This window comes from Dermacentor variabilis, chromosome 7 (assembly GCF_050947875.1).
Source record: "Dermacentor variabilis isolate Ectoservices chromosome 7, ASM5094787v1, whole genome shotgun sequence".
NCBI lineage: Eukaryota > Metazoa > Arthropoda > Arachnida > Ixodida > Ixodidae > Dermacentor > Dermacentor variabilis.
The window spans coordinates 80239355-80267128 of NC_134574.1; the positions used below are offsets into that span (position 1 = coordinate 80239355).

The 27774-nt window shown below is 48.7% G+C and overlaps 1 long non-coding RNA gene across 1 annotated transcript in view; it reads right to left on the reverse strand.

The window, feature by feature from the left end:
• The window catches only part of LOC142586863 (uncharacterized), a 37772-nt gene extending 28727 nt beyond the window's left edge, over positions 1 to 9045 (reverse strand). The window contains exon 1 of the long non-coding RNA XR_012829262.1: positions 8968 to 9045. This is a non-coding gene — a long non-coding RNA (uncharacterized LOC142586863). The remainder of the gene's footprint in view (positions 1 to 8967) is intronic.
• Positions 9046 to 27774: the final 18729 nt, after the last annotated feature.

Here is a 27774-nt window from a genome sequence, read left to right on the forward strand (position 1 = left end):
GCGGGTGGGCAAACCAGGGGACAAATCGAGGGCGCCGTTGAAATTGGTACCTATCATTACGGAGCCTAATAAAGCTTCTTCCGTGACCGTGTAACGTTTTCGAGCACTTTCAGCATGTTTACCTCCTCATTCTGCCAACTCTTCTTTGCTGAGGGTCCGTTTTAGCGTCATTCTTGAGCTTCCGTTGCATGCCGTCGCGATTTTCGACCAGCCACCGCAAGCTAAGTAAGGAAAAGCCGACCAATCGTAGACGCCGGCACCACCCTTTTCATCCGGTTATCGACTTTTAGTGCAGTGGCTCAGCCCCATCTAATTCCTCTCCACTTGAGCGTTCTCCTCCCCTCTTGTCAGCCAACTACATACGACAAGCCGCTAAGTGTAGGCAATATTCTTCGTTTTTCAAGCAAACAAAAGTGACCTCCTATGAACGAGGAGAGCGTTTGATTGGTCTGTTCAGACAACCCTGCGGGTGACCGCCCGTAGCCTGCGTTGGTGGTTACGCAAATTTGAGGTCAGCAGATTGGAATAGAAACTTGTTGGAATAGCTTTACGTTATAGGGCCCCATGTCACGCATTTCATATACTTCCATGCAGATTTATAAGTAAGCTCTTTTTTTTTGTATGGCTCTCAATCAAAAAGTGTTAGCATTTTATTCTATTTTTTAGGTATTTTGCGTGTCATTGTTTTTGTCATTACCAGTGAGTTTTCCCTTTTTACAGTTGTCATGACTATATCATACATGTCGTCCAATTTTGTGCAATATCTTAGTGCATATATGAGAAGCTCGTCTACATTTCAGTCTTGAGGTCGTTATATAAAAATCTTGTTTTTTTATGTGTGTGTACGTGAAACGGCCTTCGCGTTTTCTAGCGCTTTTTTGTTATTTCACCGTCTGTGAACTTTTGTGTTTAGTACTCTTGTATATGTCATGCACCTTTCACTTTTGCTCATTTTTCGAGCATGTATCACACCAAGCGAAGTCATTAAAACGAGAATAAACTTCTGTTGTGTTGGAAGTGGAATTTTTTTTTAGGTCCCGGCACATGCTGGCATAATATAAGTATGGGCAAGACTGCCTGCGTGCCAACGCATAGCCCACGGCGCACCACGCGCCAGCTCGCAAGCAATTCCAATGCGCTGCGCAGCGCGCGCATTGCTTGTGAGCTGGCGCGTGGTGCGCCGTAGCACGCGCGCGATAAGAAAAAGAACGCGCCGCGTATAGGTAAAAACAAAAAAAAAGTAAGCGGCGCGCGCGGCGTGGGGAAAAGGGGGAAAGTGAAGGGAGCGGATCGGCCTAATTAAAACAAAGAAAACCGTCTGGAAGAGGAAGCGCCGCGCGGCTGCTATTCCTGTTGCCACGACAACATCAACAATCGTGTGCACCGCCATTTTGCTTCTGCGTCGCCCATTGGTTAGAGCCGTAACTGAAGGGGACCTTGGCGCTGGCGTCGAAAGAGCGTCTGCTCGAAAACAGCCAATGGCAGCCATGCGAAGATTCACCCCCCTGGTTTTATTCTCCGCCCCGGTTTACCCCAGGAAGTGCTCAGTTATCACGGGCGCGTCTTTTTTTTTTTAACGAAGCCGTTGAGGCCATCCACGATCAGTGCCGTGTTGTTGATCAGACATCTGCCGTCTATCATCCTCAAACGAACGGGCTCACCTGACGCTTCAACCATACGCTAGGCAATATGCTTGCAATGTATGTGGCCCCTAACGACACATTTTGGAACCTCATTCTACCCTTTGTCACCTACGCCCTCAACACCGCGATACAGAGCACCACTGGTTTTTCGCCATTTTTCTTATCCCACGGCTGCCATTCGTCGCACACTATCGACGGGATTCTCCCGTACCGGCCTGTTACATTCGAGTGTGTGCCCGTTTCTGCCGCTGTGAGACATCATGAGGAGTGCCGCCAACTCGCACCCGGCTTAACTGACCAGGAAGGAACGCCAGAAGAGCAGCCGCCCCGACAACACCGACGTGCCCACTTTCCTTCCTTGCGTACTTGTGTGGCTGTCAGTTCCTGCCAGTGCAGCTCGTCTCTCTTCGAAGCTACTGCCAAAGAAGGCCCTTACAGCATCATCGAGCGCACATCTCCCGTGAATTGGCCATCGAACCAGTCATGCCGTCCTCGAACTTGCGCTACCGATATATTCTCGATGTGCAGCGCCTAACGACGTACTTACGACCTGCTCATCATGGTGAACTCTCAGTTCGCCAGAACGACTCCGTTTAGTTCCCGGGGCTAATTGTAGTGAAGACGGCGAATGCTGGCCAGTCATTATGCCCAGCGGCGGGCACGGGGCTCGCCGCTCGTGCTGGCACTGTGGCTGCTGCTTGACCGCCGCGTTGGCCGTTCTCAGTCCGCAGCCCATAGACCCCACAGTGTATATATATATATATATATATATATATATATATATATATATATATATATATATATATTACGAGACAGCTGTTAAGCCGCAACGGTTTATATGCAAGGTCGCGCGCTAAAAGACGTTGACGCTGGCCATGCTGATGAATATATACAGATGAAGAAAATGAAGGGGTTAAATAATGCTCACACAGTTTCCCCTGCGCATTGAAGTGGCCAACCTGGCCGCTGCTTACTGGGGATTTGGCGGGAAACGCCGTATCAAAGGCTTTAAACGCGAAACATGCAAACTCTCTGCGGCACGGCAGCGGCCGTCCAAAGGCGGAACAACTGGAGTGACACTGAGTCGTTGTGGAGCAGTCTCTCGCGTTTTGGGGCATTATTGTTAAGAACAAGGTGGGGGGGAACACAAGCGCGTGCGTTAGAAAATTTGGGCCGTCAATGTCCTGGTACACATCCTTCAAAGTTCATTGCTGTTACGCGGTACTCCGTTTACTCCCGTCTGTTTCTACGGGCACCACCACCGAATATGAGCGCACCTACAAGGCCGGCGCCCCCGACCACGGAACCAGTAAGGACCGCTGGCTGTATGTAGTTGTTGACGACAGTTCGGGCATCCAGCACGATAGTTAACTGGCGAAGTCTGTTCGCGAACAATGCAGGGCGCGATAAAACGGGACTGAAATTTCTCGCACAATCCAGGAGCGTGAACTGGGGTCCACAGTAACACTTCGTCTCCAGGGTGGAAGGAAACGACACGGTGAGATGCATCATAGCGAATTTTGCGGTCTTGTTGACTGGCGTCGGTGTTGAGGCGGGCACGTTGGCGACACCGGGCAATGCGCGAATGAACTGCTCCCACACTGATGTGTACGAAGGCTCGGGGACACCAAAGAAAGAAACTTCGAAGGTAGTGATCGGTTGGCGACCATACACAAGGAAAAAGGGCGAGTACCCCGTAGTGCGTTGGACGGCCGCGTTGTATGCGAAAGTGACGAATGGTAGAATGACATCCCAATTGGTGTGGTCAGGGTTGATGTACATAGATATCATGTCGGACAGCGTGCGATGAAAGCGCTTCGAGAGACCATTACTTTGAGGGTGGTAGCTAGAAGTCGTTTTATTGGTGGTATTGGACGCACGGAGAACATTGTCGAGAAGTTTAGAGAGAAAGATCCTGCCGCGGTCACTCAAAAGGACACGTGGGGCTGCGTGCCGTAAAAAGATGGCTTCCAAGAAAAAGGCTGCAACCTCCTCGGCAGATCCCGAAGACAGTGCGGCTGTTTCAGCGTACCGTGTCAAGTGGTCTACAGCTGTGACGATCCATCGTTTACCGCCAGTGGTTTAGGGTAGCGGTCCATAGAGGTCGATACCAACGACTGCGAAAGGAGCTTCAGGACACGGGACAGGTTGGAGCTGTCCAGCCGGAGGTGAGGTCAGTCATTTGCGGTGTTGGCACAGCGAACAGGAAGCCACGTGTTTCGCTACGCTGGTTGCAAGTCCAGGCCAAGAGAAGTGGCTGCGAATTCGCTCTGAGGTTTCATGGAAACCAAAGTGACCGGCAGTGGGATCGTCGTCAAATGTCTCCAATATCTGGGCCCGAAGTGATCGGGGAACGACAGAAACCCAACGGTGTCCTTCAGGATGAAACACGTACCAGTATAATATCGAATTTTCGATCTTGAAGTTCTTCAACTGCCGACGGAGCCGAGCGTTAGGTGGGCGAGATGATCCGCGAATACGTTCCATAACGGAGTGGCAGTAGGAGTCATTACGTTGGCTAGAGGCAAACGTATGAGAATGGCTGGAAGGGAGCCGGTGGAGAGCTGCGAGCGAAGGGAATGCAGGCGACGCGTCCTGCGGTTTCCTCACGGAAGGTGGTAAGCAAACAGCGTTTGAAGACGGTGGTAGGGGACAACGAGAGAGAGCATAGGCATCCTGGTGTTTCTTTCCAGACTTGTAGGTGACGTCGAAGACTTATTCTTGTAAACGAAGTATCCAACGGCCGAGACGTCCTGTTAAATTCTTTAGCGTCGCCAACCAGCACAAGGCGTGGTGGTCAGCTACAACCGTAATGTGGCGGCCGTGCAGATAAGGCCGAAATCTTTGGATGGACCAAACAATGGCGGGACACTCTTGCTCGGTAATCGTATAATTTTTCTCGGCAGCTGTTAGCGTGCGACTTGCGTATGCGACAACACGTTCTTCCGAATTTTGTAGACGTTGCAGAAGAACAGCGCCGATACCGTGACCGCTGGCGTCAGTATGTAGAAGAGTGGGTGCGGTGTTGTCGAAATGACAAAGCACAGGTTCGGACGTGAGGGCACGCTTGAGGGTGTCAAAAGCAGCTTGGAATTCGTCTGGCCATACATAGGGAGCTTCAGAAGGAAGGAGTTGATGGAGCGGCGCCGCAATGGTGGCAAAGTTGCGTATGAAGCGCCGGAAATACGAAGCTAGGCCAAGGAAGCTACGCAAGTCTTTGGCGCGTTGAGGCCTGGGGAAGTGAAGGACAGCGGTAATCTTGTCGGGGTCGGGTCGAAGGCCCTCCTTGCTGACAAGGTGTCCGAGCGCTTTAATGGTTTTGTTGGTGAAGTGGCACTTTTTTTGTATTCAGCTGAAGGCCAGCAGCTGAGAGGCATGTCAGGACTTCGTCGAGGCGCTGCAAGTGCTGATGGAAGGTCGACGAAAATATGATGATGTCGTCAAGATAGCATAAGCAAGTCTTCCATTTTAGGCACCGTAGTACGGCGTCAATCATCCGCTCAAACGTGGCGAGAGCATTAGGCAGGCCGAAAGGCATTACGTTAAATTCGTAAAGTCCATCGGGTGTGGCAAAGGCAGTTTTTTCCTTTCTGCTTCGTGCATGGGGATCTGCCAGTATCCGGCGCGTAGATCAAGGCTGGAGAAATACTCTGCGCCTTGCAGTGAATCTAACGCATCGTCGGTTCGGGGCAGTGGATAAACATCTTTGCGTGTTATCTTGTTCAAGGCACGGGAGTCTACGCAAAATCGCACTGAGCCGTCTTTCTTACGCACCAAAACGACAGGTAACGACCAAGGGCTTGAGGATGGGCGGATTATGCTACGTTTCAGCATGTCGGCAACGTGGGTATCGATGATCTGGCGTTCACCGGAAGAAACGCGATATGGCCGCCGGCGCACGATAGAAGTTCCATCTGTGTGTATGCGATGAGCCGTCGCAGAAGTCTGTCCAATAAGAGGAGAGTGGATGTCGAAGGAGTCTTTATGCTTGGATAACAACGCCAGTAACTCCCCCGTCTGCTGTGGCGTTAGATAGGAGCTGATGGCAATAGCGAGACCAGAAGCAGGGACGGGATCCATAGCTGTGGGTGGTTGTGAAACAGCAGTAGTTGAGGTAAACACAGAGACAGGCTGAGTGTCCAAGACGCACATGGGAACGGCGCCTTTGGAAAGCAGGACTGGTTCATTGGTTGTGTTGGGTACAGCCAAAGTGGCCGCGCCGTTGGTGAAGCGAACAAGGCTGGGTGAGAAAAATCCCTTTGGATAAGCAACGGGCTTACGGTACAACTAAAACGTCACCATCGGTGATCTCAGAGTTCACTGCAAGGAGTTGTTCACGAGCAGGGGGCACCATACAATCGTCAGCAGTTCGTAAGCGAAGGCGCGGTTCGTGGACGTCGTCGGAATTGTCAGTCTCTGTCAAGTTAACGAGGCGTTGACGGCACGAGATGAAAGCAGACGCCGAAAAGAGAAAGTCCGACCCTAGTATAAGCATGTGAGCACAGGAAGTCAACACTGCGAACTGGATATGGTGGCGTATCCCGTCGATCGAAACTCCAACGGCGCATTGCGTTAATGCCCGAATCACATTATTTGCAACACGAAGAAGAGCTCCACTGTAAGGTGTGGTGACTGCGTAGACGAGAGCACAAGCCAGCGTGAATAATATAAATAGCTGCTCCCGTATCAATGAATGCTAGGACTGGTATACCTTCTGCACACACGAATAAAGTATTGGCCGGGCACACTGGAGGAATTGTAGTCTGTGCGAGGCATGCAGCTTTCCCTCCAAAAACTGCACCATCTGGTTTTGCGATCGGTAGTCAGGAGAGCGGGTGGCCGGTTGCAAGGCTGATGTCGACTGTAGGAGAGGGTAGGGCGAGCGGCGGCGCCCTGGACGATAGTTGCGAGTCGCTTCGGCAGGTGGAGAAAGTGAGCGTGGGGAGAGCCGGCGCGGGTAAGGACTCGGAGGAATCAACGGGTCTCTCTCATAAACATCGTAGCCACGGCGTTCGTCCTGTTGTCGTCTTCGGCAAAAACGCGATATGTGCCTACGAATACCACAATAATAACAAATGGGGCGGGACGTAGGCCGGGTAGTGTAAAATGCTGTGGCAGGCGGATGGGGTGGTAGAGTCGCCAGATAGTTGGGGGCAGTAGCAGCAGCAGGAGGCGCTGTCCGAACGAACGCTGGTTGCATAGCCGCAACCTGAGCGTACGAGGTGGATGGCGAAGGCGGGCCACAGCTCACAGTGCAGGTCATGGAGGACAGCTCCTCTTTGATGAGGTCGCGCCGGCTAGGAACCGAAGGCTGAGGCTGGAGAACGGGAGGACTCAGCAGGCCGCATGCTTGGAGCTCTTCGCGTATGAGAGTCCGAATCAGCATACGCAGGTCGGTATCCGACGAAGGAGGCGCGTCACCGGTGACAGGTTGTAAGCGGATCGCCTGCAGTGCGTCCAGATGTTGGCAAGTCGCGATCACATCGTTAACGGTATTTGGATTCTTGATCGCCAGCGCATTGAACGCGACCTGGGCAATGCCCTTTAGGATATGACGGACACGATCAGATTCCGTCATGGCGGCGTCAACACGGCGACAAAGGGCAAGGACATCCTCGATATAAGAGGTGTATGTTTCCCCAGGAAGTTGTGTGCGTCCATCAAGCCTTTTCTTGGCGACTTCAGAGGGGACGTTGGGAGCGCCAAAAATCTGCCGACGCTCGTGTTTGAATGCCGCCCAGTCAGGAAAGGTGCTCTCGTGGTTGAGAAACCAAGTCCTGGCAACGTCTCTGTGATAGAATGCGACATTGCGAACCTTGTGCATATCATCCCACCGGTTAGACTAACTCACGCGGTCATAATTGTCCAGCCAGTCATCAACGTCGTCACTACGAAGGCCAGCGAACTTGGTGGGATCGCGCTGCCGCGTGCTGGCGGTCCATGAAGGAACGACCGGTGGGGCAGAGACGGTGACGCCGGAGGCTCCTGGAGGATCTTCTTGGGGCATCCTGGTGGAAAGGCGGATAAAGCAGCGGCCTGAACGAATCTCCAGGGAAACTCGAAGGCGTAGAGGACCAAGGGATCAAAAGCAGCCCCCACCACTTGCGAGATAGCTGTTCAGCCTCTGCGATTTATTTCGCAGGTCGCGCGCTAAAAGACCATGACGCTGGCCATGATGATGAATATACACAGATGGAGAAGATGAAGGGGTGAAATAATTCTCACTATATATATATATATATATATATATATATATATATATATATATATATATATATATATATATATATATATATATATATATATACATGCCTGTCTGCATCCAATTGCAGAACACACCCCGATTGACAACGCAGATCATCTGCTGCCCCCCTGTCGCGAAATGCTCTGCAGCCTCTCTACCCGGCCCTGCACGGCCATTTGCAGCAAGGAAAATTACCGCGTCGGAGTTTAGCATTAACATAAAAGGTGACTTCAACTGTGACACTGCCAATGTCATCTATATGCTAGAATGCTCAGCGTGCAAATCGCAGTACATTGGACAAACGTAAACCACCTTTAGATTGTGTTTTAGCCATCTTAGATCGCATGCCATGAGCTTTCCTAATATTTCGCTATCCAAAGATGTCACTATGCCGGGTCACTCTTTTGGAAAGCTAGCCACTACGACTTTTAGATCGCACAACGAAAGGGAGGTTCGCGAATAATTTATTTATAATCCACAATTTATATATATGTATATATATATATATATATATATATATATATATATATATATATATATATATATATATATATATATATATATATATATATATATATATATATATATATATATATATATATATATATGCGTCGCAAATACAGCTCATTTGTAAGTCAGTACTTGGTCTCCGTCACGCCTTTGCATCCTTTGTCGGCTCTCGCGCTGGGCACATCGTGGATTACCAACTAGCCCGGTTTCACATCCCGTGGCCTAAAGGGTGGTATGGTCGATTTTTCACTGTGTTTCACCGCCTAGGGGCACCTTTACTGCTGTTTACTCATTAAACGCCCCAGGATGCGTATCTTGTAGCTGTGGGGCACTGTTTTGCCTTTGAAACGATAAAAATTATTGAGGCGTAAAACTGAGACAGATGTAGCACCAAACGCGGTGCACGGTGAAGCAAGACCTAACGACTAATGTTGCCTGTGGGCAGCAAACACACAATGCATGTTTAGCGACAGAAGATGAGGCTGCATTTAAAGTTATTTCCGCAACAAGTGAGCTTACGCATTAGTGTAACGTCTTATCAAAGAGTTGAGAGAAGCAATTCACACTTACCGGTAGTGTGAGGCCGCTGGAACAGGCTAACGCTGCTAGTTATTGTTGTCGTCGTCGTCGTCGCCTTCGACTTATGGCACGCACCCGCGAGGGGGTATTGGCTATGGCTCGCAATAGAAACATAATATTAACTCCTTGCTCCCCGTGCACTCATTGGTCAGTACTACTTAAATTTAAAGAATAATAATTGTAATTTGTGTTTGTTTTTGCGGAATATGGTCGTGTCAATTTTTGACGAAGCTGCTAGGTTAAGAAAAAAATGCAATCTAATATTATGAAAAAGCAAAGGCATATAACGCGATTGATTGATTGATTGATTGATTGATTGATTGATTGATTGATTGATTGATTGATTGATTGATTGATTGATTGATTGATTGATTGATTGATTGAAAACTTTATTATTCTACCGAACTGGGGTGCCCGCGTCTTACCCTACACGCAGGTGGGGGGGGGGGGGCGGAGTGAGGACGAAGCAGTCCCCACGCGTTGAGGATGGTGAGTCTTCACGGAAGCCTCCCTGTAGCAATGACGCACTGATGTTCCATCTGACAAACTTCCTTTCGTGATCGGCCAAAAGCACTTGCACTAATAGCGAAAATATCAATCAATGACAGATGAAGGTCCATACGCGATAGGGGCTACTTTCTTTCGGAATATTATTTTGCGCTATAGAGAAAGAAATGGCCCAGTAATTCTACATCCCGACATGACGCACAAAGGTTCGACTGTGCGAACCCACACCTGCACATGTACAGATTTATTTGTGCTATTGGACTTCTTTATAGGGTAATCGAAACTTCGCACTGCCGAGAGGGGCATAACAGGATAATCCAGGGAACCGCTACACGTTCGCGATCCTGTGCAGCAGAGACAACCTAATTTTTTCGACTTAGGACTTAGGTCTTGTCTTCGCAATCTCGTCACGGCCAGCAGAGTAAGGTTGGACATAAAAAAAAAACCTACTGGCCCGCCTAGCGCCGTCTTTGCCAAACTGCCTGCGATCTTATTAAGTGCTAGTACGCAATATCCTGATAACCCCAAAAAGATTCGCAGTTCCGCCGGAAAGGGGAAGCACTGATTGCATTAGCAAATTAGTAAATAGCTGCACGAAGTAAGAATAGTTTCACCGGCAGTATATTTTAAACATTCGCTTACCAGCTAAATTAACAATGATAGTCTATGTATGCGTCACTCAACGACCACGTAGAAAGAAAAAGACACACGCAGACGGCACTGTCTTTGTGTGTCTGCTTCATTCTACGTTCTTGTTCAGTCACGCTTAGACATTCTATCATGGATTGAAACCAACTAGCCCGCCAACGTGTTTTCACAAAATAATCAGCACGCTGTCACGCCCGCACAGGTAAACATGAACACACATCGCTCGATGACAGCGGAAACTGTCTGTGAAAACGCTGGAGTTAGAAATCGCGGCCGCAGCCGAGAGCCAATTGACCTCCGTGCATATGTCGATGCAACGCTTACGAAACGTCGATAAGCACAGCGCATACGAAGTTCCCGGCACCACGCGCACTCTGCTAACATCGCACATCGCTTTGAAGATGAGGCCCGCGCCGACGCGCGCTTTAGCCAGTTTAGCCACAACACGCACGAGCGCCGGCAACGTGTCCCTTCGGCGTCTGCCAAAGGAGTCTACTACGGCGTCCGCGATTCGCGTGGCCAACGCCGTTGGTGACGCCGCAGTTGCCTCCAGACTGTACCAACGTTCTTAGACGTACTTCAGTTTTGCAGGAAAAGGACGCTAGGGGGCGCGATGTAGAGAAGTCGCCTTCACACGGAGCTACGACGTAAATGTCCATATCTTGGGAAGTTTAAGCCCTAAAGTGAAAATTCAAGAACGAGAAGAACCGCGAACACCAGGCGATCACGGAACTACCGCCGTCACCACGGTAGGAGCACGTCTCTACTCTCTGCAAGAGTTTGAATTTTCGAGGCGGCGACGCCGCCAGCTAAGCCTAAAGCCTAGGGAACGCAACGGCGCAGCAACTCGCATAGCTGCTGCACCGGCCCAAGCACGATGCAACCACGGGCAGCGGCTGCAGCGTCGGCGGAGACGCCGGCAGAAGAGAAAAACGCTGAGGGAACGCAACGGCATAGCAGCTTGCACAGCTGCTGCTCCGGCCCAAGCATGACGCAGCCACGGGTAGCGGTTGCAGCGTCGGCGGGGACGCCGGCAGAAGAGCGAAGAAACGGAGTCGCAACAGCTGCGGAAACTGCCGGAAGGGGCATCCAGCCAACGTCCTCGGATGGAAATCATGCAGAAAGAAGACCTCTCCACGCAGGTGAGGAGGAAGGAGAAAAAATGGACGTCGGCGCTTTCGCCGATAAAGAAGAAACCCAAGAGGGATGGTGTCGCTCTATAGGCGGCAGATACGTCCCGGAGGAGAAGGTGGCAGAAGTATTAGCAAGAAGAAGGGAACGAAAACCCCCAAACCTGAAGAAAAACAAGGCCATGGCAGAGAGGACGGTAGACAAGCTTCAAGTTCGCCTGCCATCGGGCACAGAGAAGATTGTCCTACGACCAGCAGGAGGAATCGACAGCCTAAAGAAGAAGCTGGGGGTTCTCGCCGGAAACGCCATCCTGGAGGCGGCCGGGCTACTCCCCATGGCAGAAGAGGACATTGTCTTCAACAAGAACAACCAAACAATCTTATTATCAACCCCGAACAAGGAAAGGGCAGAGGCTTTCGCCAAAATCAAGAACATCCGAGCCGGAAAAGAAGATATCGAAATGACTGCCCATCCGGCGATGCCCGAGGGGGGCAAAGGCGTCATCTACGGAATTAACCTAGAGCTGACGGAAGAACAAATACACAGGGCGTTGGACAACCCACGGAACCCAACGTATACGGCAGTAAGAAGACTAGGAAGAACATCCGAGTCGGTCATCATTAACTTCAAAGATCTGGAATACCGAGGGCCGTAAAATTTTTCAGTCAATGGATTTCATGTCACCTATATAAGAAAAAGTACGACGTGTGCTACGCATGCGGCAAGATTGGACATAGGCAAGACGTCTGTCCAGATCCAGCAACCACCCGCTGCAGAGGCTGCGGGCTAAGAAATCAGCCGGAGGATCACGCCTGAGAGCCGAAGTGCCTCCTCTGCGGAAACAAGCATCAGTTAGGGGATCCGACATGCAGGGAACTCTACAGGAAGCCCCACTGGGTTAAACAACGCGACGCGGCCCGGGCCGAGGCCAAGGCCGAACAAGAAAAGGGAGGAGCGACCGCGGGCAGAAGCAGGCCGACAACGAGGGTCACGCTACCGCCTGCGGCGAAAAAGCAACGATCCGAGTCCAGGGACAGAAGTGCATCCAGACCGCCACCCAGGGACGACCAGACCCACTGGCCAGGCCTCCAGAAACCAGGGGACAAGAGGACCCACTCTGGTATGCCTGTCAGCTTCGCCAGCGTGGTCTCCCAAGGTAGGACACCAGAATTAGAGGCACAGGCCAATTTATTTAAGAAAGAAATAGAAAAGAGAGATGAGGAAAATCGCCAATTAAGAGAAATAATCAAAACCCTAACCGAAACAGTAAACCAACTCAAAGAGCAAGTTGGGCAGCTAACGAACCCAACAGTGCGAGCTACGCAGGCGGCGCCAACAAGGCCGCTTACCCCAGTCCAGAGAGTAGCCGTCCCCGAGACGCAGGACGAGGGTAGCATGGTGGTAGATACGGTAGGCACCGCAAAAAGGAAGGCAGAGGGGCACGAGACGCCTCCACCCGAGAGAAGAAAAAAGATGAACAGAAAGAATAACGAAGATGAACTAGAGGCACGCCTCAAGGAACACGAGGAAAGCATGCTAACCAGATTAAGCGTTATCATAGATAAGAAAATACAGGCTATATCAAATCATATGAACGCACTTCTGACCGTGCTAGGAGGCGAAGAACGAGCTCATCCTGATCCCGAGCCTCCCTCGAGCCCGGAAGCCCCGTTCTCTTCCTCATCATGGCCAGGACAGGAACTATAATTTGGCAGTGGAACTGCAGGGGTTTCAAAAAGAAAAAGGCGTTGCTGCAACAGCACATTCTAAATCAAGGAGAGCCTCCGCTTGCCGTGGCGTTACAAGAAACAGGCAAACCTCCAGTCAAAATTTCAGGGTACCGCACATTCGACAACGGAAGAGGGGAAAGATCTAGAGTAGCCACCCTAGTTAAGAATAACATAGCGGTAATTGAGCACGATGCGAGTACGGACGAAGTGGAGGCCGTGCTCGTAGAAATCCTTACCGGCAAAAAGAATAGGGGAAGCATATTTGTCCTGAACGCATACAGCCCCCCTCGTCACAACAAGGCACAGTTCGAGGCCACATTTAAGAAAGCGCTGAGGGCAGCAAAATCGTGCCCCCTACTCGTATTAGGGGACTTTAATGCAAAGCATCACGAATGGGGCTACACCAAAATCGACAGGAAAGGTAGAATGCTGTGGGAAGCAATTCAGTACACAGGACTCTCGCTACTAACGGACCCGAACGAGCCTACCAGTACGGGTAACAGCATCTGCTCTGACACAACACCAGACCTAACACTAGGCCACAGGACGGGCAAAACATCTTGGAAGAACACGGGCAAGAACCTCGGCAGCGATCACTTTATAATCGAAATACAGATTGATAGGAAACTAGGGGTTCCCGTACATAAGCCAAAGCAGGCCACCGCAACTGACTGGGATAAATTCAGGGCTATCCGATCAACAGCAGACTTAGGCGTTATCGGAGACATAACAGAGTGGACCTCAACCGTCGTCTCAGACGTAAAACAGGCCACCGAAACGGTAGAAGGAGATGAGCTCCCATTCAGATTAGACAACAAGCTTAGAAATATGTGGAATCGAAAAACAACCCTCGAGAATAAGCTAAAGCGCCAGAAATGGAACCGGAACCTAAGGAAGAAAATAGCCGAGCACAATAAAGAAATAGAGAGCTACGCCTTCAAAGTAGAAGAGAAAAGGTGGGATCAAAAATGCGACGAGCTAGAGAAGAATATGAGCCGTCCCAACACTTGGCAGATGCTGCGCCACCTCATAGACCCCACCAACACCAAAACCCACGCCAACATAGAACAAATCAAGGCGAGATACAAATTTGACGGAACTGATGAAGAGCTCATCGACCGACTTAAAGAAATTTATATAGGCCCCGCATGCCCGGCAGCGGATAAAGAATATCGGGGATCGGAGAATCCGCTATTGGACGAACCGATTCTAGTTGCAGAGGTCAGAGCCGCGCTCTTTGATTTAAAAAGGAACACAGCCCCTGGCCCAGACAAGATCACCTACGGTATGCTAAGGAACTTAGACGACGACTCTATAGTTCACCTGACAGCTTATCTGAACAAAGTGTGGGAATCAGGGGAAGTCCCTAAAGACTGGAAACACGCCAACATCATTTTAATCCACAAGAAGGGCAAAATTCCGGGTATTGAAAATCTCAGGCCAATTTCACTGACCTCGTGTCTAGGCAAACTAATGGAGAAGGTAATTCAGACGCGACTAACTCGATTCGCGGAAGAAAGCAGCATCTGGCCTCACGAGATGGTAGGTTTCAGACCGCACCTTAGCGCTCAAGATACCATGCTAAGGCTCCAACACGATATTATAGACAAACGAAAGACCAAAGATACGAGAGCAATATTGGGTATAGACTTAACCAAAGCGTTTAATAATGTCAGCCACTCGGCCATCCTCGACAGCCTGTCAGATCTTAACGTAGGGAAGAGGACCTTCGCCTACGTAAAATCTTTTCTCAAGGACAGAACAGCGACCCTGCACATGCAGAGCCTAAGCTCAGAAGAGATCAAATTAGGAAACAGGGGCACCCCGCAAGGAGCCATCCTATCCCCCTCCCTATTTAATTTAGTAATGAAAGACCTCCCGGGCAAGTTAGGAAGGATCAAAGGACTAAAGACGAGCGTCTACGCAGACGACGTCAACGTTTGGCTCAATGAGGGCAGCGATGCGTCTATCGAAGAAAGGCTCCAGCGGGCAGCCGACATCATAGACTTACATGCCAGAAGTAAAGGGCTGAGCTGCTCCCCGACGAAGTCGGAACTACTAATCATCAGGCCCAGGACGAGGACAAACAACGTATCTCCTCCCAAAATCTCGATAGACTTAGACGGGAAAGAAATTCCACAAGTAGATGAGATGCGAATTCTGGGCATGCTCATAAGCAAAACAGGAAACAATCACACGACTATAGCTAAGCTAGACACGCACGCGAACCAAGTGGTAAGCATCATTAGAAGAATCTCGGCCAGAGGCAGAGGGCTAAAGGAGAAGAACAAGTTAAGGCTAGTCCAGGCCTTCATCTTTAGTCGGATCTGTTACTCAACCCCATACCTTAACATCAAAAAAGTAGAAAGATACAAGTTAGACATCATAATAAGTAAATGCACAAAACTGGCACTGGGACTACCAATCTCGACCTCAACTGAAGCACTAGAGGGAATGGGAGTGCATAACACATGGCAGGAGTTAGCGGAAGCGACGAGAACGGCACAACTCGAACGCCTGAGTCTAACCGAGACAGGACAGCAGATTCTAAACTGGGTAGGGCTACAAGCAAACAGAGGAACGAAATACCAGACGTTCCACATTGAGTCGAAAATTAGGAAAGCCCTCACGGTCGCACCGATACCTAAGAACATGCACCCACAACACGATCAGGAAAGACGCCAGCACAGAGCCAAACACTTGGCAACAAAGCTAAGCAGAATGCCACCCGAGACGGTTGCCTTCACAGTCGCCGCCCTTGGCGGAGATGGAAGCTCCGTCTCAGTGGTAGTCGACGGGTCCGGCGCAGAACAGGGCGCGATATATACGAGCGGAGTAGACGCCACGGCAGCGGAGGAAGCAGCCATCGCCCTAGCGTGCGTTAGTACGGACGCGAGGGTGATCGTTAGCGACAGCAAATCGGCAGTAAGGAATTTCTGCAAAGGCAAAATATCAGACTACGCGTACAGCATAATATCGAAAGGTAACATAGACAGAGGGATCACCATAACCTGGACCCCCGCTCACTCCAACATACCAAGAAACGAAGCCGCCGACGCCCTCGCCCGAGCGCTCATTATTCGGGGGGGACGGCAGCCTCAACCTAACTTTAAGGTCGAGACGCTCGCGGCCTACCACGAGGTCACAGAGCACTACAGATTAGGACGTCGGAAATATCCACTCCCGGTTAGGTCCCTCACGTCCGCAGAGGCAGTCACCTGGCGCCGCCTGCAAGCCAAAAACCACATGTCTCCCAGATGGAGATATCTCACGCAAACGGGAAACCCGGAGGACCAATTCTGCAGATTCTGCGATAAAATAGGAACCCTAAGACATATCCTATGGGAGTGCAGCTACTCCCCAGGATATAATTTATTCAAGGACGAAGAAGCATGGGAGACCGCGCTTCATAGCGAAGACCCGGCGGTACAGGCCAACATTGTCCGTCTGGCAGCCGAAGCGGCAAACCGCTTCGTCTACTAACACCTGCCCCTTAGGGTGACATCGGGCTCCCTGGACGCCTACGAGCGGTACCGGAGCTCCGGTGTCACCCATTACGGACAATAAAAGTTTTCTCACTCACTCACTCACTTCAGTTTTACAGCTCCCTATGCGAGCCCGCTGGCCGAGGCGGCCGCAGCGGCTGTCACTGGAGCTATGGGCGCTGCAGTCGCGTCTTTCGTCACGCGCCGCGCGTCGTCTGCTCCTGCTGCAATGCGTCGTTTGCATGAGCTGGCATGTAGCACTTATCCATCGGTAAATGTACTTTGGATACGCACTCTCAGTTTTGTGACAAATCTGCCGCGCTTGAGTAACAGCGACTTTGCTGTGTCGATCTCTCTGTGTCAACGTGTCTTGCATTCGCGTCTCTCTTCACGCACGGTGCTTCGTCTACTATGACTGGTGCGACACGTCGTCTGTCCCACCTAACCTGTACCACTTGCTCGTTAGTGAATGTGGTTAGCTGCCCGCTCAAATTTTTATGCCAAGATTAATGAGAAAGACGAAATTTCCCTGGGCTGGCCTCGAGATGCACCTGTGATTGGCCCATCGAGGCTGTAGCTGTACGGGACAAATGAGCGGCCGGATGCGACTATTCGGTTTTCCAACCAACTTTTCTTAGTCAGAAGCACCACACTGGTCTGCTCAGGGTTTTTTTGTTGTTGTTGTTGAAGCGTATTCATACCATGTGTGATAAAGACGGGTGCCTGTATATAAGCTGCAGCGATATTAAAACATATCACGCGCAGCTCGAGATTGTAAGGTGCACCAAATGCTACTTCTCTGCTGGTAAACTAACCGCCTCTCATTGTTTTAATTCATAACCATTCTTTGGCGAGTACCCTTTGCGAAATCTGTCTGTCACGAGTAATGCCTTGTATCGACACAAAAATACCTCATTTGCGAAGTTAAGACTGGCATTAATTTGTTAAAGTAGTGTATATGTAGATTATTGGCATCTGTATAAGCTATAAACAATAAACAAACAAAACTCTTATCTGGAAACTGACTCTTCTTGATGAATTTCTCCGCCCGCCATATTTTCCTTCTCTAATAAACATTTGTGCAGGCCTTTTTTATGCCCATCACACATATAAAAATGTTTGCGTTCAATGTGATCGGCACAAAGTGGCAAGAACCGATTCGAGAACTGAACATTCATAGGTGAGAGGATTACTTTATTTTCTACGAACGAAATTGGCAACTGCTATTGTGAAGGCTTTTATTACCTTGAGCAACCTTTTTTCAAAGTTACCTTGCATTTTTCTACTGGTGGGTCACGCGCATGTGCTCTGTAAGCTGTCCTTTTATATCGTTCTTTTTTTTCTTTCATTTTTTGTCAAGAGAATGCGCATGATCACATAAAGCTTTATTGGTCATGTCAACGATTGCAAATCTTCACATACAAATGCAAGCACTCGGGGATGGTTTCCCCAGCCTCACTGGAGTGTTGCAGAATAAATCGCCGGAAGCAGGATTCCCTAAAGTGTGATTGTTAATCATTGGTAATGATTGTTAAACATTAATTCACTAAAGTGAATTAATGTTTAATTCTGTACGCGTTCATTAACGGTGAATATGCAATGATTGTATTGAACGACCTCATATATCTGGGAATAAAGAGGCTTGGGGGGGGGGGGGGGCACAGAATCACGTACATTTGAAGCCACAGGCCTTTTTCTTCATCGTATTGCACATACTTATGTTTCTCTAGTTGCTTAAGGGTTGTGTCTAGAGGCTTGCTCGAAGAAAGTTTCCTCTACAACAAGAGATACCGTTCAAAAGTGTCCACGAGTACTGCACTACGCTATTTGTGGTGCACATATGATCTTGTATGTCGGTGCTTTACTTTGGCTTGATGTTATGCACACCCGGTCATACTTAATTGTCAAGCCGTCTCGTTCTCTGAGGAAGATTTCAATTATGCATTTGAAAAAAGTATAGCCGTTCGCAATAGCATTACGTGGATTTTGTTGCATCTTTTCATGCAGCAAATTAGGTGCGATACTCTTCCCGGACAACACTTTCCATAACTCAATAGGTTCCACCTACGAGTTGCTTCGTGTAAAACGATCCACATATCGCTGCTGCGTGGCGTCGTCTTCAATATATTCACGCTTTCAGAGTAATAGACGGCAAAATCGCCGTCGTGAAGTTGTTGATCACAGTCAGTCGCGTAAATTTCGAAGGCAAGCACAACAATATTCCAAACATTTAGTTTGAAACTTGCATGAAGTGCATCCCTGCAAGCTTCCGTCGAAGTGCCTGTGAACTCTCGAGCTGCTTTTGTTGGTGTACTTTGCTTTTGCATCACATTTCTTGGCTTCAAGACGTGTACGTGAAGTCCGAGAATAACTAAGTCGTGGAATCGCACCGTGAACAAACGTCCATGCTTCCAGTGACGAATGAATATGTATTTGTTCTCGAGAAGTAAAATATAGATCGTCACCCTCAACATGACGTTCACACACGTTGGACTTCTCTGTGGGGCTTTCTTTCGGTGCAGCATAAGTTTCTATATACAGAACTGTCTGCCACAGTCGCGGTGCGAAAAATATAGTGACCACCAGCATCACGTAGAATCTGGCCGCTGGAGCAGCCGTGGGCAAAGCAAAACTGCACAAAAGTTTTATTGCGAAAGCAATACTGCTCGCACTTTCGGCCCATCGGTGGTCGTGGCGCCTCCTTACACAGCTGCGCGTCACGTGACCATGTCACGTCACGCCAGACCGAGAGAAGGGCCCCAGCTCGCGGCATCGATGGTGGAGGAGAAGCCTTGCGCGTCGCTGCTGCGGCGCTACCGAGAGAGGGCGCTCGCTGGTGTGACGTCACGCCAGACCGAGAGACGGGGCCCCAGCTCGCGGCATCGATGGTGAAGGCGAAGCCTTGCCAATGCCTCCTTTACTAGATGCCCGCCGCGTTGCTCGCTTTCCCATTGTAGCGGCGGTTCCCTTAGTTGAAGTTAGTTCAGCATAAATTCCGTGAGGCGGCGCTCGTTGCCTTTTCAACTTCCGGCGGATGTGCTAGCGGCGGCTGAATGCATCCGCCGGCGCGTTATATGCACGGGCGTCTGTTAGCGAGCGTTATCGCAGACCTCCGAGACTGTAATAGATGCCACGTTAATCTCAGAGGCCGCAGCACGTGATTGCAAATTGGAGGCGTTCGCCAATGGAGGCGCTCGTTGCCTTTTCGCGGAGGAGAGAAAAGGGAGAGGACCCGCCAAGCCTTCAGCCAATTTTTTTCTTCCTGTGATGAGACGACGAAATGCGTCTGCGCGAAACTTTTCACCAGAAGAAACCGCCACGCATCACACGACACCAAAAACATGAGCACAGTAGCGACAGACAAAGCGGCACCACCGAAATGATAACAGAAATGAAAACAGAAGCGGAACCAGAAGTGGTAGAAGTGAGAAAAGACGTGATCGCAGAGCCACTAGTTCGCATGGCACTCACTTAAGCCACCTCCCGAGCGGAGCTGCGAAACTGAACTAAGTCTAAGACCATTGCTCTGTACGAAGCGGCGGGCGAGGAGGACATCGAGGCACTGTATCAGCCGCCGGAGAAGAACGCCCCTCTTTGGTACACTTGTTCACGCCAGGCAAATAGCCAGTGCTTAATACTCAGGGTTTTATAACTAAGACAAGGCTATCCTGTCGTCCGGTCCACAATAATGTAGCAAAGGCAAGCGAATCGAACTCAAAACAACAGTAGGCAGCTCTACCAGCTTACGTTAGGAGGGAAATAAAATGGTTATCACTTCCCGCATTCCATAAAAACAATAAAGCAGACCAGGGGAGGTATTCTGTAAGAGTCCCCCTAGTGGACATGTCCATTTTGTCTGCTGTTGAGGTTCTGATTGGCTGGGCTGGGCTGCGCCCCGCAGCCGCGAGACGCCACAGTCAATCAGCACTTCGGAAACACACGAAAAGGACATGTCCACTAGGTGGACTCTTACAGAATACCTCCCCTGTGTTCTCGAAACGTGCTTATGCTTCTCCGACACCCTTTTTTTTAACGGTTAGTGCGATTATAGTGCTGGTTCCAGTCACAATGGGAGCGTAGTTTTAGTGACACGCTAAACAATATGCACACGCCTTTTAAACCGCAGCTCTTATGCACCCGTTGATGCGCCAAGAGTCGGCGTCAGCATGACCGAGCGAAGGAGGACAATGAAGAATGAAAGGGCGAATGCGGAGCGAAGCAGGTGATCAATGACGCGAGGAGGAAATAAGAACAGAGGGATGAAGCGGAACCATGAGGCGGAGAGCGGAGGAGAAGGGCATGGCGAAAGCGTCAGAAGAAAAGCGTGTTGCCGCCCGTGCGATGACGATGGCTACGAGATGGAGCCAGAGTAGCGCGCGTCATCTCGTTGGTCAAGTCTGCGGCGGCGGCTGTGAATCGCGCCCACGCGTTACCCACGCGATGCCTCTCGCTATGTCCAGATTAGCGAGCCGATCGCGCCACTCTTCACTCTGTTTGCAACGTACCGCACGAGAGAGATTGTCCGCGCCAGCTAGTATATCGTGAAATGAAAACGCGTATGAACTGCACTCAAAATTCATATTAAGAAGTAGCTGTAATGTTAGCACAATAGCGATTAGCAGCGCTGAACAACGGAACGCGACTGAGACAGACGAAGGGCTGAGAAAGACAGAGCTTCTCTCTAAATCACGTCCCGTCGTTCAGCGATGTTACTTGTAGCCCAAGCTAGCACGTTGTTACCAGGATATCTTAGAAAACCCCTGGGACGTAGCACAATTCTAATTCTTGAGCTACGTTGCCCTTAGAGATGAACATCATTACAGTGGAGCTGTTAGAACAGCGCATGGTTTCTCTCGACGTTCGCAGCTGGAGGAAAGAAAGCTGAGAGAGAGCGAAAGCAGAGTATAAGCATCGCGGCCGCATAGTGAAGCGGTGAGAGTGTGTGGAGCCTAGCGGGGGGGGGGGGGGGAGAAGGAGCGGCGCGGTGGTAATACAGGTGGTGTGACGTCATTGCTCTCCGATAAAAGCCCGTGCGCTCGCTTCGGCGGATTTCAAGAAGCTACCAGGCACACGACATCGGCGCTAGCATGCATCAGAGCTAAGGCGAGGCGGTTGCCGCCGCATCGCGTCGGAGCGGCGCCTGGCCCATGGCACCGACGCGTATGGCGTCTCAACGAATCGCTTCTGTTGCGGCGGGCGCCTCAAATGACGCGCCGTTCCAACCGAAACTCCATTCCCCCTCGCCCAAGATGAAGACGCCATGGATTTCTTGAAATCTTAACTTCCCGCAGCTGCACTGGTGTGAGATGTTTGCGATAGCAGACCCACGCATAACTTTTTTTTCAATGAGAATTCGTATTGAATATTGGATTATTTAATGAAGTTTCGCTAATTAACCCTCTAAATGCCGATGTCCAGTTAACCTATCGTGAACTTCACGCAAATTTTGCAGAGGTGTATAAGAGCATTTTCTTTCATTTTTCATAGATGAATAATGCATAATGACCTTTGCTCTCTTTTTTTTTTTTTTGCCTACACAACCAGTAAGAACCAGTAACCAGTTCCTTGTATCAGGTTTTTTAGACAATAAATGGCACAAAATATTCACTTCTTTAAAAATTTCAGAATTCTAATATCTTTCGTTCTTACTTTATAATGGCTGTTTATGGGTCAAGTCCTTCTAATTACTTTACGACACATATTTCAATCTACAAATTGTAGCCGGTGACTTCGAAATGGATATCCACTTGGAACAAATTATCAAGATAACACCACTTTTGAGTTCAGTATTTTTTTATCTTCATTGCACAAAAACCTAAAAAGTTGTGTTGAAAAGAAAGTAGAACAACAGTGCATTTTTACCGTAAGTTCGTACGCGCTTATCTCAAAGCTGGTGTTAGTTTCAAAATTCGGTCAAAGTGAATGTGCCTTGTGAAATCACCGTTTTCAATTTGCATGTTTCAACGCCTGAGCTAAAGTAATTACTTAGAATGTTGAGAGTGAAACTTTATCAGACAATTCTGCATCTTAATATACATTGTCATGATGTCCGTGTTTTCGAGCAATCCAGCTCAATGAGTAGTACTATGCTATGTGCCGCAGGTTTCAAATTTTGCTAACACTAACAGAGAACGGTGCCTACAAGGTTTTTCACGTAACCAAGGATTTAAAAAAAGAAAGTGTTTCACCGCAGCTGAATGAAACGAACGACTTGTGGTTTGCGTCACGTGGTGCTGCTTAACGTATTTCCAATATTCCGCTTAATTAGTTCACTAAGATCATTTGAGCAAATGTTGTAGTATATACTTTAGGGTTAAGAGCGTTTCGTTACGTTGTAGAGGGGATTCAGAACGACCAATCCAATTTTTTTCTCGCAACGTACATGCTGCTTGGTAACTCTTTTCGGCGTTTACGGACAGACCGCGAAATATGAAATATAGCCGCGTGACTGCGCTCATGCGCTATCGCATTGCAGCGCTCTGAACCGTGCTTCACGCAAATATATATATATATATATATATATATATATATATATATATATATACATACATGCATACATACATACATACATATATATATAACCGTTCTTCCGAACCATGTCGAAGTGAGCGGCTGCGGCTCAAGACCTCGTCTTCACAGTGCATCAGCATCTTTAACGGTGGCACATGGAAAGGAAACGCCATCGTCCCTGACAATCATTAGGCTCGACACACACACGGTTGAGCCTAACGCTAGGTTGAGCGTAGATTGTATGCAATACGAAAGCGCACGAGCGCATTCACGTGGTTTTATTTCATATTTCGCGAACTCTATTCAAACGCCGAAAGCAATCGCCACCTTGTACCTTGCCATGCATAATTGATCTCACTTATTTAACCCATTAGGAGGAATATAACAAATATTTCGATGAGCCCCACATGACGCCAAGCATAGGTTACTGGTTTCACCCCGCTGCGATTAAGTAAATATTTTTTTTTCCTTGGTTGAAGTTACGTTTCATTGGTTCAAATTACGTAGTATTGCGGTGCCAGGGCACCGCAATAGCGTTTTCCGATTCGAACGTGAAGCGTAACAAACAAGCACAGCGAAAACCACAAAGTATAACAGTAATGGTTTCCCAGTTTACGATACGCTTGCCGAACCACCGGCGTTATACACAAGCAGTATGCTAAGCTCGAGGCGTTCGCTTCATTCCGCGGCTCGTATTCCACGGCAAAAACAGGAAAAAACACATGCCTGAGCAACCTTGCAGGATTGCAACAATAATTCCAATGCAGATACTTATTTTTTTGTAAGTTGAATTAGAAATCCTTTAATCCTTTATCATAGTCTCCTACAATATAACGGAGGAAATTCGATCTGGCGCTGCAATCTTTGAGCCACCATGGGAATGATGGGAAGTACATGCATTTGTCTGATATTCGTGCTTGTGGATTCAGACGCTCTTGTGGATTCGTTTATTAGGCTTTGTATGCCTTCAATCTATACTTTTCTAACTGCAGAAGGCGTTGCGAACTCGCACAATAGCTACTCATTGCAGCGGCTAAGCCTGTCTAGATGACCAAATAGACACGCGCCAACAGTCTCAGCACTTGGCCTTGGCCGCGAAAAATTCGTAAGGGTGTTCTGTGCAGCTTGTCGATGGATGCGTCCGTGGCATAATGGTCTCAATATCGGGTCTCTATGCTAAAGGCTCTGTGTTAGAATCCTCGGACAGCTTTAATTGTGTTGATTTAATTGTTTATTACGCAATACATTGTTGAAAATGACGAGTTTACAAAGTCATGAAGTCGCTTGTAGCCAGAAGGACGAAGTTTCGGCCAATTCATGTGCTTCCCTTAACTCCCATGCTGACTACTGCTTCCGTAGACGCTAGCGCCAGAGTTCCCTTCATCTGCTTTTACTGGCAAAGCGATAGCGCCATATGCTTGGCGGATTAATGACCAAACTGTACGATACAGACGATCGCAGCGATTTCATGGTGTTATCATTGATGGAGACTCGTCTTGGAGCCCTCACGTCTCGTACATTACAAAGCGCTTTGCCGCCATTGTGGACCTTCTTGCGTTTCTCGGCGGGAAGTCCTGGGGCGGAACAATGCCATCAAAGTTGCAACTATACAAAGAGCTGTTTTTGAGCATCCTGTGGTACAGCTTACCTATACTAGGAAACACTGGCGCTACAAATATCCGCAAGCTCCAGAGTGTGCAAGCACAAGCACTCAGAACTTGTCTCGGTATCCCAAAAACTATGTATTCAATTCCGACAGCGGTCATTGCCAGAGACGCTCCTTTGACAGTCGACATTGATACAGATGTCCTGAGAGCACACATCCGACATCTTACTCGAATTCCCTTTCACCCACTTGCTTGCTTGCCAGCAAAGAGGCCACATTCAACTTTTGCCAAACGAATTGTATGACATCAGTCCTACTTGCCATCACAATTTACGCCTGCTACACGATTATCAGACTCACTGCGCCGGCCGATAATGCAACTGACAATTCCAAGCATCAGAAAGAAAGCTGAAGCGCCGTTGCAAGCTTTGAAGCAAGCAACTTTGAGACACATTCGCAGCGTGCGCAGATTCCGGCAGCATGTCTACACAGATGGTTCGGTAAAACTCAACAGCTCTGCTGCTGCAGTCATCTTCCCGGCAAAATCTGAAGAAATGAAATTAAAAATTTATGTGTGACCACATCGACAAGTGAAGAACTTGCGGCACGCCGTGCTGCACATGATTTCAATAATCAGGAACCACTACAACAATGCACAGTCTTTAGTGACTCTAAGGCAGCCCTTCACTGCATACAAGGGACAATGCGCCACGGCCGCAATGAACAACTGGCCTCAGAAATTCGACACATATATCATCGCAGCCACGACAAGGGACACAACATAATCTTTCGGTGCCTTCCAAGACATTTCAGCATCAGCGGGAATGACCACGCCGACGCAGCCGCCCGATCTGCAGATATAAGTGGTCAACGTGTCTTGATTCCGCTTTCGCGAACAGACGCTGCGGCTGGGCTGCGATTGATGACACGTGAATGTACTTTTCGAACGTTTTCACCATGTGGCGTTCGCGTTCGTTCTCTCCGGACATACGGATGCACCTCCCGCCTAGGTGACAACGGCGTGAACAGACCATGCTGTACCGTCTGTGGCTAGGCGTTGCGTTTACGAGCTCGTATGCTTTCCTTATTGGAATGGCCAACTGTCCCACGTGTGACACATGCAACATCGATGAGACGCTCGCACATATTATCTGTGTCTGCCCGCGTGTCTGGTAGTACGTGACAATCTAGTGACCAGAGACAAGTGACGTGCAGAGTACTGGACCAGTTGGACAATCGCCCACTATCAGAACTAAAAGCTTTAGGTCAGTACTTCCAAAGGACATTCGCGCTTAAGGCCTTACTCGCGTATTAAGGTTCCTGTGGTATGCGGGGCTAAACGATAAACTTTAGGAACGCCGACCCGTACCGCTCTGCAGTGTACGCGGTTTGTTCGTGCTAGTCTCTCTTTTTCTCTACCTTTCCCTCCCACTCTCTTTCTCTTTTTACCCCCTTACCACTTTCCCCGTACAGAGTGGCCAACCGGCATTACCTTTGGTTAGCCTCCCTGCCTTTCTATACACCCTTTTCTCTCTCTGTCTTTTTCCTCTAGTAATTATTGCATGAAACTCTATGCCTGCAATGATCCATGCTCTTTATGGTTTCGTCCTCATATAACCCATAGTATGTTTCTCTTGTGCGCATTTAAACCTGCTGTCTCATTCCGTTTTCGAACAATAGCCACAAAACACGCGTATAACGCTTCTACAGTGCTTTTCAGCGGTAGAATGAGTAATTCACCGCAACTACTCCAATTAAACAACAGAGTTAAAAAAATTTTTCCACATATAACCTACACCATTGCCCCATTTTAGCGAGATTCAACCTTGCTGTTACATTAGGCTCTACGAGGGCACCGAAAAAGCATTCGTATAACGTTTCCAAGCGCTTCTACGATGCTTTACAGTACAGAACAACATGTTGCGGGACCGCTGTTTAAAAATTTTATATTGCAATCCTGAATGAGGTGTTTTGTTTACATGTATTTAGGGAAAATGTGTTCTTGCCAGCTTATTCGAAGCGTTTTATTTTTTTTTCCATATGGATAAATGTGCTGATTTCAATCTTAATGATACCATTGTGATATGCCTTAGCTTAGTCTTCATCGCTTAGCACTGATAGGGAATTAAACGAATTTTACCTGATAACAGCCTCGGCCCTTTTAGATTTCACACAAATAAATTTTGCTACTAGAAAACATTACCCATCATCCACCGCTGTTATCCCCATACCCCGCCAATTATGGTTTGGTCTCTCCAGAACCGTGGCGTATGAAGCGGCGGACATAAGGGCTCTGCTAAAGCGTGGTAATAATAAGGCTAATAATCTAAAGTCACGTGACTGACTCTTTCAGTGGTTCAGGTAAGATGCGGATCGCAATCAATAAATTGAAGTGACCGGTTTGAACATGCTGCATCAGCGTTTCATTACGGAAATTTAAACTTCCCTAGCCTTTTAAGCGCGATGAATCTCCATATGCGTGCGAAACCGAAACTCAGACGCAGATGAGTGCTTGCAGGCCCCACCTTCGAAGAGACATCACTGTTTCTGAAAAAAAGTTCCCTTTTAGTAACGATATAGAGTGTCACACAGTAGACTGATAAGTTAGGATAATGGAAATGGAATAAAATACCAGTAGCAATGTAGCATCTTTATTTATTTTTTTCCGAGCGAGAGGTACACATTTTTCATTTGCGTGAGCTGGATAACAGAAGTCACGGAGAAAACGATATCCGTCAGCGTGTTTCCGGAGAAATACGACGACGTCCCGGGAGTGATACAGGCGGGGTTGTCACCAGTCATTGTCTATCAGTCAACACCTGACTGATTTACTTCAACGGCTTAAGTGTTTTGATATGCGTTGGTGCGTGATCAGTAAACAAGAAGGAACGCGTGCCTAAATAAAAGAAGAGTGTTCCAAGATGAACTGCGTCGAATAATCTAGGAGCACAGAATAAAAGCATAGGAACGACAACCTATAATGCAAATGCAAAGGTAAATTAATACTTGTATGGGAATATGACAAGAATGAGAATATGAGTGCGAACATTAGATTGTACATATTGGCCATTTTTGCATCACTACACATCGTCAGCTCCACGCAGAAACACCCTCAGTGGCCGCAGTTTTCGTGTAGCAATGCCTTCCGCTCGTTTCTGTGCCATCCTTATCCTCCACCGTT